The sequence below is a fragment of the Chamaea fasciata genome, unplaced genomic scaffold (genome assembly GCF_029207755.1).
Source record: "Chamaea fasciata isolate MVZ Bird 193981 ecotype frontalis unplaced genomic scaffold, bChaFas1.0.hap1 SCAF_10, whole genome shotgun sequence".
Lineage (NCBI taxonomy): Eukaryota > Metazoa > Chordata > Aves > Passeriformes > Sylviidae > Chamaea > Chamaea fasciata.
The window spans coordinates 10899929-10919858 of NW_027094095.1; the positions used below are offsets into that span (position 1 = coordinate 10899929).

At 37.8% G+C, this 19930-nt stretch overlaps 1 long non-coding RNA gene across 3 annotated transcripts in view; it reads left to right on the plus strand.

Moving 5' to 3' along the window:
* LOC136294508 (uncharacterized) overlaps positions 1 to 19930 on the plus strand; it is a 245813-nt gene that overhangs the window by 24521 nt on the left and 201362 nt on the right. For all 3 annotated transcript variants that reach the window (XR_010722433.1, XR_010722430.1, XR_010722431.1), the window contains exon 2: positions 11076 to 11206. This is a non-coding gene — a long non-coding RNA (uncharacterized lncRNA). The remainder of the gene's footprint in view (positions 1 to 11075; positions 11207 to 19930) is intronic.

The window sequence follows — 19930 nt, forward strand, 5'->3', positions numbered from 1 at the left end:
GCTGAAAGTAAAAAGTCTGTGCAGCTATCAGGAGGACAAAATGAAAAGTATTTGTTTCTTCTGTGATCTTAAAAACTGCAAGAACAGAATCAAATAACCGTCACTGTAATCTAAGACTCTCGCTGTATTCTACACACACTAACTGCAGTTTTGTAGGGTGCTGGAGTGTAGCATCAGCTCCTAATTACTGATGCAGTAAATCTAAGGCTAATGTTTTTCAAGAAATCCAACCACATAATCAGCATGTTTTTATGTTGCCTTAGACCTATGGAAACATCTCTGTTAGCCTCTGCTAGGGAAAAAAAAAAAAGACATTTGAGGGAGTATTTCACCATTTACTGAAGTACAGCCATCTCTGGGAAAAAGTAGCAGCTGCATAATGTCCTGAGGCACTAGTGCATGCCAGCCTGAGACAGGAGCAAGAAATTGTGATTGCCTTGTTTAAAGTCTGCATTCTGCAAAGATGCTTTTTTGTACATTCCTGGTTCGTACTCATAGAATAAGAGGGTGGAAAAACAGAAAACACTTTGAAGTGAAATATTGTCCAAAAAACTGGTTATTAAATTAAATCAAAACTTGTTTTACATGCATAGCCATCACAGAGTGAGCTGAAGCTCAGTAAGTCTTATCAGGGTTCTGATGGCCCAGAAACTGTGACATCTCCAAACATGCTGCTTCACGTGTTTGTAGGCTTTGACTAAGTTTTTCTGTAAGTCTACTGTCCAGAAATTGACTGTGCTCTTGAAATGAAACCCGTCAGCTAATATTACATGTTTACAACACAGGCTATGAGGTGGGATACTGATTAGCAAAGCTAATTTAGGAACAGAACAAATGTGAGGAGCAGCAGTGATATTAGTTCAATCAAATATTTGATTGCGCTTCCAGAAATAATTTAATTGCAGAGCTCAAAACTATGCTTTGCCCATTAGAATTTTACCTGATTAGTATTTTGTTAAATCTTGATACTAAAGAAACTTCTAAGCCCGAATTTAATGTCAAAGTATACACAGTAATATTGCTTTTTGCTTACTGCTTAGACTTATTGTGTCTCAATCAATATAAATTGTTACTCTTATTTAACAAATCATAGTTGTACTCATGTTTTAAATAGACTTTTATGTCTGCCCTTTTGAGTCTGACTGCAGTTTATTACTTCATGTTGTTAGTCCTGTTTGAAACTGCAAGCACTTTTCCAGCATACGGGATTCAGGCCCTGGCTCTATGAGATTTGCTTTTTATTTAAAGCCAAGAAATTGGTAAATAAATTCTAATGCTGCCTGCAATTTCCCAGTTTTTTGGATCACAATTCTCCACTCTTCGTTACTGGAACACATTACTATTTATGGAAGATATGCACATATTTCAGTGTCCATAAATCATAGGCAAACATCTGTTCTTTAGGTCAGTAGATGGAGTATGGTAACTGGTTCTTACATTAATATCCATGAAGTAATGCTCACCTACTGATGTTATACTTAAAGTTTAATGTTTTAGCAAACATTTCAGTAATTTAACTTTTCAGGCAATATTAGTCAAAACAGTAGAAACTGTAAGTATAATCTGGCATAGAATTAATTCTGTGTGGCCTGTACCTGAGAAATGCCACCTGAAAGTCATAAGATAGAGGGTAGATATTCATAGCAACAGGATCAACCTGGCTAAAACAAAAAGTTCTGCTAGTTAATCTCTCTGCGCTCATTTCTGCCTTTCTTTCCCTCCCCCTTCCTGCTTTAAACAGGCATCCTTTCTTATTTGATGAAACTGTACTTTGTGTGGTGGTCTACATTTTTCTTTTAGCAGTGTGATCTATTTCCCACGTGCTTCTGCAGGCAGGGTTCTAAGGCCAATAACTGTGAAGGTGCGCTCTGAAAACACATAATGTGTGTGGAAACCAGGGCTGTGTATGAGGCAAAACATAAGAGGTGGGAAAGACAATATTGTAGGATAGGATGGGCACAGGATGGAAAGGCAGAAGATAAGAGTTTTCGGATTTATCCAGCCTTCAGTCTCAGTGTTAGGATTTTTGGATAAGGTGATTTCAGTTGTAAAGAAGAATTTTCAGCATCTATCCTGTTTAGCATTTATGTCAAACCCTTATTTGGTTTTCATATGTACTGTGGATACATTGGTTGTTTTCAACATCTTTGTGTTTGTATTCTTTTTCAGGAACAGAACCCTGATACTTTGAGACTAGAGATATAAATGTCAGCATAGTTGAATTTTCATAGGAAGAACGTCTGTATAAAAATGAAGAGCAAAAACATTCTATATTTTTAAAAGTTGAGTCCTATGTAGTCAGCCATAAGACATGAGACACTAGTTCTTTTTCTGCAGAAAATGGACTTGCTTTTAAGTTGCCTACTAATATTCTTGGTATAAAAACTTCCAAACTGTTTTGGAATGAATTCAGCACTCCCTTTCAGGGTTTATGGAGTACTTCAGTACCATTTGCATGTTGTCTTTTATGTTCTTCACAGTGAATATGTGAAATAGATACATTTAGAAAAACATGGTTGTGGGCTTTCAGAATCTTTTCTTTAATTTTTGCTCCTGATTTTTTAAATACCTTTCTAGAATTTTCTATAAAAGGTGCTGTGAGTGTAGTTTTGCTTAAGAGATCCTCCATGTGTCCATCTCACTGCCAGAGCAGAGTGCAATAGCAATCTGCTTTAATATCCCTTCCCCCTCTTCATTCTGTGTTGCCATAGGAATGGTCTGTGAGAATTACCAAATTCAAATAATTATGGTCCTGCTGCACAAAGTTTCTTTTGATCAAGAGCAAGTCATTTGAACCCTGATGTTTAGTGGGTAATACTTACAGCCTCATAAAAGTGTAGCAATGGCTGATATCTCATAGTGCTTTGAACATGTGAAGTGCTATATAAACAATATAGGGCTATTGCACACAACTCAAGCTATTAGCATTTGAGGCAGAGTGCCCCAGGCCCTTGGAGGGGAAGTCACGTCTTCGCTGGAAAAGAGGCACCTTTCTGAGTTTTGTCTGCTTCCAGATTAGGTATCAGGAGCTCTCAAGGTAGCACAGAGATATGAAAGATTTGTTTTTTCAAATACTGTCTCTATTGCACTGCACTGGATTTTAACAATTTGAACTGTAATTCTGAAAATGTGAGGATGGTTAATCATTGCCTGGTTGCATTTTTTCCTTTGCTGTAATTGTATTTTGGCATTTCTGCAATTTTTTCCTTTGTGAAATTTCTGTATGCAAATCTGTTTGTTACTAACATCCTTGGTATTTTCCATGTGTAATTTGAAACAGATGAGAAATTATGCTTCATCTTTGTTCCCAAAAATATCACCATACTTTACAGTATTTAGACCCCAAATGCAATTTGAGAATGTCTAGGACACCTTACGAGTGTCTGTGTGTAAAGTGTCCGTTGGTGAAGTCTTATTCTTAAGGTAGCAATAAAAGGTAAGAAAATAGGCCAGGGGCATTTGCTACACAGCTGATGTAACTGCCTGTAAGAGCTGAAGGTACTGCTCAGATGGGAACAGTTTTCTTAGGACTGATGGAATTGCCTGATTTGCTTGGACTTTTTTCCACATTTTGCACACTCTGGTGAACAAGGGCTTCTGCTTAGGACCCACAGGACGTGCCCATCCTTGCAATCACCACGACATGAGGTCTGGGGCAGTAGAAAGGCTCATGACTATCTTCAGGGAGAAGAGGAAATTCCTTGAAGTCTTTTTATGCCTGTCATTGCTCCAGTTTAAAAACAAAGCAGTTCTTGGTCCGGAGTTGGCAAAACGTTCTTTTTGCTTTTTGATGGTGTAACTTCTTTTCACCAGTAGAGACTATTCTAAAGGAATGCATTTTTCTGCTTGCTTGTTGTGTGGCATTTTTAATGTCTCAAGTTAAGCTCTTAGGCATGTTAAATGATGTAAACAAGTTTTGGATTTTTGTAACTGTTATCTAGGAACAGCCATTCAAAACAAATATGCTATTGACTCAACTCTAAAAAGCTCTGAACACAGAATAAGCTCAGACTTTGAAGGACTGGGCACACAGTTTAAATATTTAGCATAGCAAAACCCATTGCAGTACAATTGTACAGGATCCAATGATTTACAGCACAAATGTGAAACATAATCCCATGTATTCAGGGAGCAAATGCCTAGTTAGTTTACTGTTTTCTGGTGGCTCTTTTTTATCAAGACCAACACACACAAACACAAAATACCTTTTCCTGCTCTGGCAGAGGGTTTTTTTTAAGTCACACATATTCTTCTAAAGAAAAATAGCCCACAGTACATAGATAGAAATTACCAGAACTTTTCTAAAGGTCTTATCTTTATTATTGAAAAACGGCATGTCCTTTAATGGTTTGTAATCTGCCCGTGTTTTTGTGGCTTTCTCAACATCCTCCTCCCCGTCCTTGTTGAGCTCAGCTACCCTTTGAAAAGCTTTGTGCTCCAGTGACCACTTTAAACTTTCTATTGACAAAATAAAGCTGGACTCCTAATTTATTTTTCCAACAGAAGGTGTGAGTTGAAAGTGGTCATTGGCCCAAGAACCTCAGTGGAGACAAAGTTGATTTTAGTGGGAAGGGGGAGTGATGTCTGGTTTCCTTTTCTCTGTCCTTCAATCTCCACCTCCCAGAGTCCCAAGTAAACTGCAGTTCCTACATCTTCCCCTGAAGTCTCCCTTTCCCAACCTCACAGCAGCAAGGTTTCCCTTTTTTGCAGCCGTTTGCTGCAGCAAGGAAAGTTAGGCCAGAAAACTGTGTTTCGAGTCCTCAACTCAAATTGGTTTGTGAATTCAAATTCTGTCTTTTAAAACTGTGGGAAGACTGACTGGGAGATTGTCAATGAAGTCAATGAGTGAATGGGATGAGGGAAAACATGTACAGCCCAATAAGTTAATAAATTAAATCATTGTCTGCTTCATGTGCACTTGCTTATGTGTTGCTTAAACATGCATGCAATGTGAAAAAAGTTTAATGTGAAAAAAGGGAAATATCTATTTTTTTTTGGAGATTTTAACAGATCAGCATATCTGTGGCACCCAAAAGCCTCAAATATTATATTATCAATATAATATTGATATTATCAAAATGCATTTTTCTACCACAGAGTCTTGCTTTTCTGCAGTCCCCAATCCATTTAAATACAAACCCTGTAATGAATTATTAGGTTTAGGAGTAAGTGGATGGCATTTCACACCATCAGGACTTTCCGTAAAAGTCTCGAGAAATCCCCTCTTACTATCGTGGTAACCACTCCTAATGACAAATCATAATCTGAACAATCATAGCTGATATTGGCTATTCTGAGGAGTTTTGTTTCTGCATCAATACCTCCCTGGATTGATAGACCATTCTTGTGTCACTACCTGGCTCTTTTCTTGCTGAAGGTAATCAGGGAGCTTGAGGCTCATGGATTGAATTTTCCGTGCTGTTCAAAGGCGTTCTATTTATATTTTTATTTAGAAATATCTGGATGAAATTCCAGTTGGAGGGAAGTTCCATCCCTTAAACCCTACGGTAACTCTATCCTCTGAACACTAAAGCAGAGACATTGTGCTGGCTCTTAACAGATAGGGTGAATTTCATTCTTCCTGAATATGACCCAGGTGCTAAAACCTCTAGCTGAAAGTGCTGGGTTAAAAGCACAAGTCAGTTAGGTGCATAAATATTACGTGGCTATATCTTTAATGGGTTCCTGTCATAGACTTGCTTTTGTTTAAAGATTTCCATAACCCTGCTGATTTATTGCATCTTTTCTAGAAGTATGCTGTTAGCAGGAAACTCAGCTGAAGTACTTTCAATCATGTTGGAGGATCATTATACTTTCACTTGAATAACTAATTAGTTGCAAGAAATTAACCACTGCTGTTTAGCACAAAAACACTTTCAAGAAGGGCTTTCATTTTTGTTGTGGAAAATGACCTCAGGCACTTGAGGAGGTGGGGCAGAAAGGAGAAATAATGATCCTGCTGTCTTTTAATATAACTTTTGTTTTCAATTCCACCCGATAACTAGCAGGCAGTGTAGCTGTCTGAATAGGGCACTGCACTTGGAATTTGGATAAATGTGTTCTGATCTTTCTGATCCCATGGATCTGACAGCTGACCTCAACCTACTGATTGAGCTTGGTTTAAGGTTCTAAAAGCTGTCACTGAAGGCTTGGGAGATGGAGTACAAGACTGAGGAAGAAATAAATTAGTGAACAGGATAGAAGGAAGAACAGAATATAGCCAAAGAAAGGATATAACCAGTCTCATGTTTCTGAAACTTAATTTTCTTGTTGTGAAATTTAGATTTTTTTTTTCCTGGTACTTGAGCTCAGTACTATTGTCACATGGTGTTCACAGCACTGCTAATCTAATGTCAAACACAGTGAGGTGAGGAAGAACAAACAGCTCAAATATTTTGTGATTCACCATACTTCTGAGGTAAAAACTGGGAGGAATTTGAAGACAAATGATTTCTGAGATCTAGATTCTTCTCTAATATAAAATTCATTTATTAAGCCAATAAAAGCAGCAGATCCTAGACACATCCTTGTCTAAAACTGCAATTTTGCCGGTTATTGGAGAAATACATATATAAAATTGATTTTAAATTATAAAATAAAAGCACAGTGGGATGCACATACAAATCAGTTATCTCCTTTCAGTCTTCTCCTCCGTCTAGGAGGAGAATTCCTCAGGTATTTGACAAAAAATGAGAAGTATTGGCCAGTAAGGTGAGGACACGGAGGGAGGGGGGATTTTATTGGTATTTTTTGCTCTCCCCTTCCTTCTCTCTAAGCATGCTTGCAAAATTAGAAGGTTGTCTTTGAGATGTGTATCTGAGATATGATATGGGAATTATTCAGTGCAAAAAGAGACTGGGCTGCTCATGACAAACTCCACCTGAATATAAAATATAAAGGTTCCTGTAATGTTTTTAGCACTTTTACTGTCTCCTCTTTGCTGTCTTTCCAGTCCTTAAGCACCTGTTTTGGGTAGCTGAATGTCAGGATCAGAATCTCATTCAGCTCTTTATGATTATATTGGATTACCTGCATAATGTGTCTTTTGAAAATATTTACATAAATGCATGAAGTACATTCTTGTGGCTATGGGTTTGACTTTTTTTTTTTTTCTAAATTTGCAACATTTTGGTACATGAGAATGCAGGAGACAGAGGTCTGCATATGGGCATATCAGGAAATCTAACTTTTTGCTTTCTAGACAATTCCCTACCAGGCTTTTTAAAACAATACATTACCCTGAAATTGCATGCAGAGAATTTCAAAAGAACCAAGGGATTTAAGAAATTCTCTTTCCTTGACACTCAGGGGAATTGCTGCTGAAAATCCCAGTGCTCTTATTTTGTGCATCACTGAAGACTGAAATCTGAGTGTAAGAATATCAAAGAAATTAAATTCCTTGCAGTTTGTCTCTCAGGTGAACACCTTGCAATAACCCAAGACACTTTAGTTCTAGACATAGTGAGAGTGTGGTGCTAACACCAAGCCTGCGGGTTCAATCCCCATGGGTTGTTCACTCAAGTGGGATTTGATGATCCTTGTGGGTCCCTTCCAACCCAGAATATTCTGAGAAGTAAAACCTCATTCTCTGTAGTAATTACAGCTGAATAACATAGAACTGAATATAAACTCATTAAGAGACATCCAAGTCAGATGTTAATGATAGACGGCTCAATTTCCCTTTCCCCTCTATGAACATGTTCTCTGCCTTGCTCTCATTACCTCATTTTGCTTTGCTTGCTCTTTCATTTTGATCTGTAACTGTTCAGTGAGTATAAAGTGTCTTCAAATAACAGGTGCTGACTTTGAGGGTAGTTTCAAATTTTGGTTTAGACTTCTGCCTGTGGCTTGGATTGGGTGCATTTGAGTTCTTAGATCTAAATCTTGAAATTCCTTCCCACTTGGATATTCTTATTCATGCCACACCAAATTCTGACTTTTACTAATCTCCAGTCATCACATGTCCCTATGTCATAGAAAATATATGGTCCTTCTTAGTTTCGTAAAACCAAAGTACTGGAAAATGTGGAGTCTAAAAAACCTGCATATCTAGGGAGAACATAACACTCTTCTTTAAATAAAAAACCCTTTGAAATACATTAAAACACATAGTTATGCCTCTCTTGCATTTATACTTTAGTTTATTGGATGATATCACAAAACCAGAGCTGGTCATGAATGAATCAAGAGCAGAATAACCCTGGACCTCTTCACTGAGAAAGGGCCTTGACTGAACATGCTATGACCCTGAGGGAGAGAAATATTACTTTAAGTGGATTATCGGAAAAAGCATGTAACTATGTTCCATTTTTTCCTTCTAGGAGACTCCTATGCATTACTTGTGTGTAAATGTAGCTAATTTTCTATTTTCAGTAGCTGTGGTCACATGCAGTTGAAAAGACGAAGTGAGAAAGTGGGTTGGGCTTGTCATGCTTTTGAGAATCCTTGCTTTTATTGGGCCTGTGCCGAGTAAACCAAATGTGTAGGGATTAGCTCCTAAAGCACATTACAGGTGATTTCAGGCAAATGGAAAGAAAGTCTCACTCTAGGAACTGGAAAAAAATTCTGAATTGGAAAGACTGCTTGCTTGTCTGGTATAGTCCAGAAGGATTTTTTTTTTTCTTTTTTCCTCCTTTTTCTCTGCCATTTCCTCCTTTACTGAGGATATAAACCAACTGATTTGTCTTCCTTTCTGGTTTACCAGCGTGGGAGTCTGTAAGCATATCCACATGCTGACAAGTAAATATGTTTCTGCAAAATTTTACCGAGCACAAGCATCCAAAGGCTGTATATCTCATCAGTTAATGAATTCTGACGTTCAGTGTAAAACATGGCTGCTTTTCTCAAATGGTCAGCAGTTCTCCATACCGAGTTGGTGGTGGGGGATTGAAGTTTCTAGCATTCAAAACCCCTTCAGTGCAGTGAATGAGTATAAATCCACTATCTTTATAGTTACAAATAATCATTGGAATCTTGCCGTTCCTGAGTGGAGTTAGGAATAGTTCCACTGGTCAAAACAAATCTGTTCTTTTCAGATGATACCGTGTCTCGTGAAAATGTACAATTAATAGTCTTGCTTGCACGATGGCTTCTTTGCATCTAATACTTTCATATATATTATAGATATTTGGCAGAGTTGCGTAGTCAGAAGCTGAATGATGAATAGAGTCTGCATTCTCTTGGCTTTGGTATGCTGCCCAGGATTTTTACCTCACGATCTTTATTTGGATTAAAAAAAAGAGTAGGTCTTAAGCCCCAAAACTTCTTTTTTTCTTATTCTTTCTTATGCTGTCTTGAGGCTTTGTATAGCACTAGTATCAACTATTCAATCAGTGTCTTTGAAAAGCACCTACCAGGCTGCCAGATTCCTGTTGCAGAGAAGCTAGATGGTGCCAGAAATCAGTCACTCTGTGCTAAATATTGCTGCTGGCTCCACTCCCCGTCTCTCAGAGTCGGTAGAAGTCTAATCTTCTGTTCTTCAGTGAAAAGATGGCAGGATGTAAAAATGCCATGTGAAGTAGCTGTTATGTAACAAATGTTTTGCCATGCTGCATGGTTAAGGAGTTAAACTGGTCTCCGGTCTGAAAGTGTGGGTATCTTGTATTACATGGAATGCTTTTACGCTCAGCTGATATGGTATTTGTCATTTAGTTCTTCACTTGCCAGACCTTTTGCTCTGTGAATTTAGAAATTCCTCTGTTTTAAAGAACTGGTTTGCTTGCAGTTGAGTCTAAGCTCTGATATCACACTGCCTTGCACGTGCACAGACCACCACACAGCAGAGTTTCTATAAAGCAGTTCAGCTACCCCCAGCATTCACCACGCAGATGATGTTTGTGCACAGTTGCCATGCTGAGAATTAAAATGGTGTAATATTAAAATGAAACTCAGAAAAAGTAATGCTGATGGTAAACATGCAAACAAATTTGTTCGTAATTATGAATGTATCTTCATGGCATTTCCAGTTTTTATAGAATCCAGGGACCTTTCTGAAAATGCTAAGAGCCATTTGTTTGTATAAGAAGAAATAGAATAATTTTTTCAATCGCACTTAAAATATGCAGATAGTTTTTAGTAGGCATTTAAAGCAATCATTAAAAAATTAGCCTAGTGTAAGACTGATCAAGCTGCTGCATTTCTGTTAAATGTGTTCCAAAGCTGGGTTAAGGTGCTTAACTAGCACATACAAAATCTGAATTCTCAAAACAGCCCATTCAGTTGTCTCACCGTGGAGGAGCCCAAAGCCACTGGCCACAAAATATCTGCCAGAAAACTTCTCTGTTGCTTGGGCCAGGCTGGAGCGGAGTGCCCCTCTGCAAAGTGCCCCACTGGCCTCACTTCAGCGTGTCTTGCACAGCAGGCTGACACTGTGTGCAGGTCCCCTGCCCTCTGCTTTCTGCTCCTCTGAGCAGGCATCAGAAGAAATCCTGAACATGAGGGAAGATGGTGTCTCGATTACCAGGTGCATTCTCTATTGCCAAATCAATGTCTAAATTGCTCTTTGCTTCTTGAGGAAACATTTGGGAGCATCCCTCAATCACAATTATCTTCTTGTAGCTGGGGGAGGGTTTAGGTTTGAAATCCAAGGTCTGTGCCCAGTTACTTCAGAGAGGCAGTACAAGTGCCTGCTCCTTTGTCAGTTGCCAGAGAAGTGTCTTCAAGGCCAAATTCCAGGAGAGGGTTTCTGGCCATATTGCTGTAAGGCCAGCAAAAGGTTTAAGATTGCAGTTCCAGGCCTGTGGCTCTCATTATTCCTCCATATAGTTTAGGAGGACTATCTTCAACCTGCAGACCTCTGAGAATCTTTTTATGTGTGCAGTTGTTTAGGCAGCTCTATCTATTGCCTAGACATAAATCTCTACGGATATTTTGGGTATCGATGCTTGGAAGATAACTGCAGTGCTTAGCTGAACTGTAAGTTCAGACCTTTGGTTGCTCTAACATATTTTCAGGACTCTCCCTCTTTGCCTTTTAACCAGGAAATGGCTGCAATGATTGTGGGTTATGGTTGACTCCTCTTGTCCTTAACTCAGAAGCTAATGTATTCTTTGCTGGGCGTTCTGCTTTCCTCATAGGTCTAAGTTGATACTGCTCCTTCTGCTGAAGTGACAGCTCCTGGGTGATGTGTGATACCGCACAGCCAAGAAATCTGCATGCAGGATGTGTTTTCTCCAGCTCCACAGTTTTCCAGGAAGAGGTTTAGCAGGTAAACCAGAGCCTCAAAGTCTGTTTCCATTATCAAAAAGCTTAGCTTCAACTGCTAATTCTGGATGTATGAACCCAGTATTAATGCATATGAATTTGATAGCTGAAAACGTTAGCATATGAATTTGAGAGTCTGAAAAAGATTTTTAGAATGCAAATTAACTTTTTGCTAAATCTTACACTGCAAGTTAAACCTGAGAATATAAAAGAAAATAATATTTATATGTAGAAAACTGTAGGGTTACTACTCTGTCAACAAGACAGATAAAAACAGAAGGCTTGTTATTTCTTACAAGCTCTTTTCTGAAGATAAATGTTGGAAAATGGCTCTGAAAGAAATTTCTTTTTAAAAGATTTTTAATATGGAGAATTGCTAGTGGGAGCACCCTATAACCTTTAAGGCAATTTTTCTCCTTTGATAACCTTTATTTTGGATGCTATGGTTTACCTTCAGTGTAAGAGTTTTAGCCTTTCCTATCTGCAAAGCTGAACCTTTGAAAGTGCTATGCAGTTTTCTTCTACTCTATGTATGCCAACTTGAGTTGTCCTCATAAAGGAGTACTTTCTTTTTCAGGTGGGGATTTCCCAAGGTATTTTTCTTTTACATTGACTTTGGAAGAAGTGAACTGGGTTTTGAGCTTCCTTACTCACGTTTGACTGCTTTATTACTGAAACTTTATGCCAATTTTTGTTTATTGTTCAAAAGATCAGGCAATTGAAATTAATTTAGTTACTCTTGTCTAGATGCCTTTTGGGCGTACTTGGGAAAACTACTTGTACAAATGTGCTGTAGTATGGATCTTACTTTCATTTGATTTTCATTTGTTACTTTGAGACAAGGAGAACAAAGGTTGCTTATGTAAAATGAGAGCACAGGAACATGGCAAACATGCCTGTTCTTGTGAGAGGTGTGGTGTGTAATAGCTTACGATGAGGTGCATTTGGAGAGTTATTATGACTAAAAAGATGATGCCTAATACACAGGTCTGGTAGAACTACTGCTTCGACTGCTTCTGATTGTATTTTTCCCCTTCACTTTCCTGCTTCTCCCACCACTGCACGGCTGTTCTGCATTTTCCCTTCATGAGGGAGGGAGTTTATAGGGGAAAACTAGCTGGCAACAGAAGCGTGCTTCCAGCTGGACTCTAAAGATAAAACTCAAAAATATGTTGCAAAAATGCACTGGAAAAAAGGGAAATAATAGCCTTGGGAGCTCGCTCTCTGTTGTGAACTGTGGCAGCTGGGCAATTGCATTGCAAGGGGTTATGTGTCTGTGGCTTATGACTAAGTTGGTAATTATAAACTGAAGATAATTCAGTGCACTATTTATATAATGTCTTAAAATTTTCATGGATGTTCACTTGTGATTCTGTTTAGGTTTGGCATTTTCATTGTACTGTATTTACAGAGTTTCCTGCTTTTCTTATGTTTGGGAAAATTATGATCAGAAAGCTTTCGCTATATTAGGTGACAGAGGTATTTTTGAGGACCAGAATGCAGGCATAGATGTTTTCTGTGGGTTTGGAAAGTCTCTCTTCTTTTGGAGTTGGTTTTGGTTTCTTTGCTCTTCAAGTATTCTCTCCATATTTCTTCAACTCACACATAGGCATTTAATAATGAAAACTGATAATGTTTCATCTGCTAGGTATATGATTAAAAATGTTTGTCCAGACATGCAGCTTAAAAAGAGATGTCTGGATGAGCTCAGCAAAAGAGTTCCCAGATTATGCGAATTTATGTTCATTCCAGAGGGTATCTAATCATCTCATTAAAAAAGTAATTAATTATTGAACTGATATGCAAACTCTTTCTAGTGTGGTAGCTTAAATTTTACTCAAATTTATTTAATTTTCATATCATTAAATCTATAACTGCATTTAAAAGTTATAGATATGGTAGGCCTGCTGCAAGTTTCTCTACAACCCTACGCATTTGAGTGAGGGTTACCAGTGAAAAGTGTGCACAGGAGGAAATGTTTCTACCTCCTTGTGCGCCCTTCAGTCCCATCACATGTCCCTGAACATAGGTGTTTGCCACTTGACTGTGCAAGGAATTGATTAAATATGTGCAGCTGGATTTTTGTCTTAGAAATTAAGTATTCTGGACAGTCGTGCTATCGTTGTATGCAAGTTGAAATTGGAAGATGTAGTCCCCTTCCTATTCTGTCAGTGAATTTCCTGTTGCCTCATCAATAGGACATATCAGTAAGTGTAAAAATGGACCTGCTATCCCAGCTTGCAGCACGGGGTAGAGCAAAAGGTATTCTACCTTTTCCCAAGTGAGCTCTTTCATTCTATTCGTGAAACATGGGTTACAGCCAGCTGTTTTCGAGTATGAATAAAATGGTAGTCAGGAAATACCACATCTTTTCAAGAAGACATCTGAAGAGAATATCTGATATTTTAACCCTTATTTAAAGGTCAGGGATCAAGTATACCGAATCAACTAAAAGAGACAGACTTTATGCAGGAGATCTCCAGTTTTTGAGAATTCAAACTGAGAATCTTTTAATAGATTCTTTTGGGGAGATTGTTACACTCACTTATAAACAGTGAGTTGTTCCAGGGCTAGCTCTGGGCTAAACAGCCTTCAAAGGAGGTTTTGAAACGGGTCTGATGTTACTTTACTTTCCTTTTAGTGAAGTTAAATGGAAATTCTTGTGCTGACTTTTAAAGCTGAGTTTAGGAAAGGATGATTACTTCTGTGCAAGGAGGATTTTCTGTTTGAATTGTCAGAACAAACCATCAGTACTTGGAATAAATCTAGTCCAGGCTGACTCCACTAACTCCTTAAGAGCCTTTGAGGCAGTTGTAGTGAATGACATTAATTGATAAGAAATTAAATATTAGTGAGGCATTGATAAATACAGTCAGATTAAAATGATTCAAAAACTAAAAGTATTTGCAAAGGATCGCCCATATCAAGATTTGGTGATCATACCAAGTCACTTAATACACCATTATCTAGTGGTCTGGTCTAAATTGAGTGCATTTAGCAGTGGTTACCATGGGTAGTATCTGACATACCACAGCTGTTTCTTTTCACAAAGGAGAATACACGTCACAAAGAATGGTTAAATGTTACAGCTAAAATGTACATTTCTTCCAATTCAGTCACTGGCTAATACAAGCTCCTATGTACATTTTTTTATCAAATAAATATATAAAATTTTGCCTTGTATTATTGCTGACATGTGAGGGGAGGCTGGCATCTTCCATTTTACTGATACTTGAAATTTGGACAGGTTTCCCAGCACAGGGTAATGCCAGGTTTTTCTCTGATTTGAGTAGAACACTGGACTAGGTGAAGGACGGAGGTCCCTTCCAACCTCACTTATTTCCAGAGTGTCCTCACTTATTTCAGTGTCTCTGATATGGGTTGATAAGTTTTGACTGAACTGCATCAGAGGCCCTTCTGTTGATAGTTCAGACAGCAGAAGACTTTAAAGTAGATTGACTTCTAAATGTTTGTCAGCTATTTGAAAAGAACTTCTGTATCTGAATGATACTGAGCTTTCTGTTCTAAAGGTCAGGAATAATAAATATATCTTTTTGACTATTAACACTTGTAAAAACCCCAAATATTTGGTATCTTCCTATATATGCACGGCTTTCTCCAATGCCTGTAGTGCGGTGGCCTTTTGCTGTGGTTTGACTGTGAAAAAGGATGGGTGAAAAGCAGGGTGGAGTTTTGTTATGCTTCCATAGTCCTCTGTCCAATGCCAAATCATTGTGACTTGGGATGATGTTGAAAATGAAGTGTGGGAAGAGATAAATCACATGGCATTAGAGGGGAAAACAAAGAAATAAAAAAGCTACATCACTAAGATATTAAAAGCTGTTTTCATTTAGAAAAAAGTAAAATAATTCCAAGATTTCAAAAGAAAATTCTAGGCTTTTGTCTTCTCCTGCTCAGTGGAAACAATTATAAAAGTTTAGTTGAACTGCTAAATATATTCAGTTGCTGCCCTAGATGGTCTTGGCAAGTTTAGAACATGCACAAAAGTTTTCATGAATTCCTGATATCTGCCTTTTCTGAATTGAGATTATGCCTTTAACAAGCAAAAATCACTGATGTTTTGCATATGGCATTAAAAATAAGCCAATACGGAATAATATTACCCAACTAACTTAATATTGTGAATTTTTTTTCTTAATGTGAATACTTTGAGAGTCTGAGTGCTTGAAATTATGGATTGCATATGCAGAAAGCAGGAAGTCATGGAATCTTGAAGACTGTTCCGTATATAAATCTTTCATCCTAAGTGGAGTTGTCCATTTGAAGGCTACAAGCAGCCGACCAGCTTATAGGAGCAGATGTCCCCCCACACACCCCCCCCCGGAGTTTTGTGACCTTAAAATAGCTTGCTTGAGGCTTTTGAGATTGAAAAAGGTTTAAATGCTGGCCAAAATTCTGAATTTGGTACCTTGCTCTTTAGTGACTTGCTATGACCAGTTTAGCTTTTTAGTAGTATAATTTAGAAAAAGAAATGTTCCAGATTGGTCACGCAAATGTTAAGAAATACCAATATATTTTCTTTTAAGATGCTATCAAATAACAAGTTGTTATTTAATCAATATTTATCATTGTGAATAACTGTATGTAAAGGTCAATACCTACAGTATTATGCTTCTGGGAAACAGTATTTCAGTAAATATGGAATACTTTACTGAAAGTAAATACAAAAAATACCAAATACTCAAAATAACCCCCAAAACAAGAAATCCCGCCTGTTGTAGTTTAGAAATAAGTTTTCTTTGAAGCATATTTCTGACTCCCTAGCAACATCCTGTATTTTCATTTTGAATTCTCCATGATTTTTTTATCCGCCTCTGTATTATTTGTACATCTAAAAATTTCATTGCTGTAAACAGGAGACTTGGATATGTGATGAATGAAGTGTTGCAGCTGCCTGAGTAAGAAATTTTTGTGGAGCTAAAGATAGACTTGTCTCTTGTATCTATCCTTTGGCAGATAAAAAGGGTGATTGAAGAGAAGTAGAATATATGAAAGCACAGCTAAAACACAGACACACTGACATTATAATAGAGCGTGTCATTGGGTGATGTGGTGTTTTGACTACATGGCTGCAGCAGGTCTATAATTTAAATGCCATTAATGGCACAGAAAACAATAGCATGGAGACAGGAATACTGTAAAATCTCTGGGTCTGTACTTACAATGCAGATGAAATAGCCCTTTGAACTTCTCGTGCCAAATGTTGTCCAAAGTTACCATTCTTCCATGAGGAAAGCAGTTTGTTTTTGTGGTGTTTTATGTCTTCCTCTCCTAGCACAGACAGACATTTTCTGTTTAGATTGCTCGGCTTGTGTCACTACAAAAATCCCTGGCAAAGGGGGGCTGATTCTATTTTGCCTCACTCATGTCCCGTTCACACATTTGGTACAGAATTCGCTATTGTCAATAGTCATGACTGTGTTTTCTTTGTGCTCGTTGTCCTTTGAATATGCTTCTTTATACTTTTCCTAAAGTCACACACAGAACTAGTCTCACTAGAAGCCCTTGGTGTTTAGCTGTAACACAGTTACACATAGTCCTGTGACTGCACCCCAGCTATAATATCTCATTTGTTTCCACTTGGCTGTTGTAATGTTTTCTGCCACGTAGAGTTCTTCTCCTTACCCTCGCTCTCTTTATTCCTTTTTTTTCTTGCCCCCATTTAAAATTATATCTGATTTCATTTTGCTTACTGAACCTGTGTGTAAGTACTTTTTTCTGTACGTTCACATATGTCAAACATTTAATGCACCTTGGTGTAATGTATGCTCTAATTATTTGCCAAAATGGAGTGAGTCTTTCTAGAAACAGTTTCTGATCTTTGAAAACCTTGCAAAATGTATACAATATGTTAATTGTGAAGCTTTTTTTAGAATATATTTCAAAGGAGGAGAAAAAATGCTGTGTAAGTGAAACTTGTTTAAAGTGCTCCACCACTTCCAGCAGGAGATGTTACAATCGTTGCATTATTTCTTTACAAGTGCCTTTGTAAATTTCACTTAGGCTTTTTTGCTGCCTTTAAACTGGTTCACTGTGTGTAGGTCTGGTGCTATACCATGTAAATACTTAGCTGTTTCCAATTTTGGCTAAGTGGATGGACTCTTGTCAAAATATTCATGCACTGTTAACAAATCTTAAAGCCAACTTATACTCCGTGAACTATAATGAAATATTAGAAGTTGCTAAAGGGGTAGGTACAGAGTTTCAGGAAAGTTGTTTCTCTTTATAGCACAAGTCTCAAATTTGGAGAGTGGTAAATGTGGGTATTTAGTTCTGTCTTTCTGTTCTCACTTAAAAACAAATCATACCTAAAATTCGAAGCGTATGAAATAGACATGGATCTACTTAATTCTGAAGGTAAACAGAATTGGAGAAGACCAGTTAATTTATTCTTATTAATTTTGTATTAACTTAGAAACTTTGGATCTTAGCAGAAGAATTTATTGAGCATTTTCTTTACCTAGTGTGTCTCAAGCGTATATAAACAGGGTCTTACAAGTCTATGATCATCAAAAGGGCTTTCTACTAAACCTGTGCATTCATAGAACAATTCAGCTTCTTCCAAAATATTGATGCCAATGCGTGCAAAAAAAGGAATCTTATAAATGTTTTGATTTTGGAAGGAATCTTGATCAGAGCAGTGGATAAAATACAAAAATGGTATGATTGGCCAGCTGAAAGCAGTTGTCTTTGTTGATTTCTTTCTTAATGTAGTGAGTTGAGCGCTGGCCCAGCTCACTTGGTTTTTTCCCTTAACCCAAAACCCAAGCCGCTTTCAAACCACCACACTCAAGAATATTAGTAAAGAAAGATTTTATGTAGGTCACTATTCCTGGATACTGCAATCAGTACTTTTCAGTTTTGTCTGAAGAGAAGTTAATAATTTGTCTTGCACTTGTTGCCACAAACTCTCAGGAGTAACATGAAACCAAAGCAGAACTGGAGAGAGGTAAAAGCTAACATTTACCCAAACTTGGGTTTAGTTAGATCAGAATATGAGTTAGTGAAAAAACTCTCTTTAGTGGCAGGTTTGGTGAAATCTGTCTTAGTTATCACACTATTTTTCTACTTAGGAAATAATTCCTGAAATGAAAGGGGACTTTCACGCTCAATGGGATTAAAATATAGAGAGAATCTGCACAATTTTTCCATGTCAGAAAAACATACTATGCACTTTGACAAATTTTTCCTGGTAGGTGCCTTGTACACGAGTAATTTCTTCAATACCGGGGTGGTTGTTAGTTTTCTGTGAACAGCCCAAGTATATTTTATAACCTGAGCACACTTCATTTCCTGATGTAGCAGTGCAGTCCCAGCTGCCCTCACAAGAGCAGAATTCCAGATGTTCCTGTTTTGCTGTATGGAGCAGTGCTGTAACTGTTGGACAGCAAGAATACAGTTTGGCTCTCTGATAATGCTTTATCTGTAGAAATACTTTCACTGTGGCTGTAGGAATGTGCATATACATTAGGAAGGAAACTACATTATGGATTTCAGTCTTACAATGCATTCATATGGTCCAGGTGATTGCAAGAGCCACTTGGATTTGAGAACATAATGATGACATTTTAAGTGCATGTAAGGAAGGAATTAGCCATTATCTAAAGCAGCATATGTGGTAACAGAGCCAGTGATTTGAACCTGTCGTTTATTTAATAATTCAGGTTGGAAAAGGCATGTGAGATCATTGTGTCCAACAGCAAATCTAACACTGCCAGGCACACCACTTAAATCTTGTCCCAGAGCAGCATGTGTACATATCTTTTAAGTAGTTCCAGGGATGGTGACTTCGTAACTTTTCTGGGAACCCTTTTCCAATGCTTGACAGGCTTTTTGGTGGAGACTTTTTTCCTAATATCAAATCTAAATGGCCCTTGGTGCCACTCAAGGCCATTTTTTCTTGTTCTATCACTTTTTATTTGGGAAAAAAAGTACACTTGACACTCAGACATGGTCTGCTGCAGCCTCCTGTGAGGTAGTTATAGAGAGTGATAAATTCTCCCCTGAGCCTCCAGCCTTCGTAACCCCAGTTCCCTCCGTTGCTCCTGGGTGGACTTGGGCACTAGACCCTCCATTTCAATCATGCAACTTCTTGCCTTAGTCATGACTGCAGTTTGTCTATAAACTTATCTATGCAAGAGTTCCTAGATGTTCAGCCTCAGTGTTTCTCCTGCTGTTTCATGGAGCTGTTTTTATAGGACGCTAAAAGCTTAATAAAGCTTGGAGTCAGTTAAAACAAAGCATGTGAGAACAACTTCAGTTGTGGCTGTTCCCATGGTTTTGGTATTATTTCAGAATATGTCCTACTATGGTAAAAGGTGCATCTGTTCAAATTTCTTAAACGTGTTCCTCACTGGGTTGGGGGCTGATCCCAGCTTCCTTCCACATTTATTAGCTCCATTAAATACTGTGGATATTCTGGTTGTGGGATATCCCATTTTAAATCATCTTTATAGATAATTTAAATGCCTTAATGATCGGTTGGTTAAGGAAGAAAGGTTCTCACATAGCAACTATAGTTGCCATTTGTGGCAGAAAAAAATCAAATGTGAATTTCTTTCTGTTCTGAAACTCTCTGTGGCCATTTCTATTTTCTTAATTGGCTTAGGCTGAAAATGATATTTTTAACAAGATTTAGCATGATGGATTCTTGCTTTCACATGATGATCCTGATGTTTTACTGTAATAGAAATTTGTAATCAACATT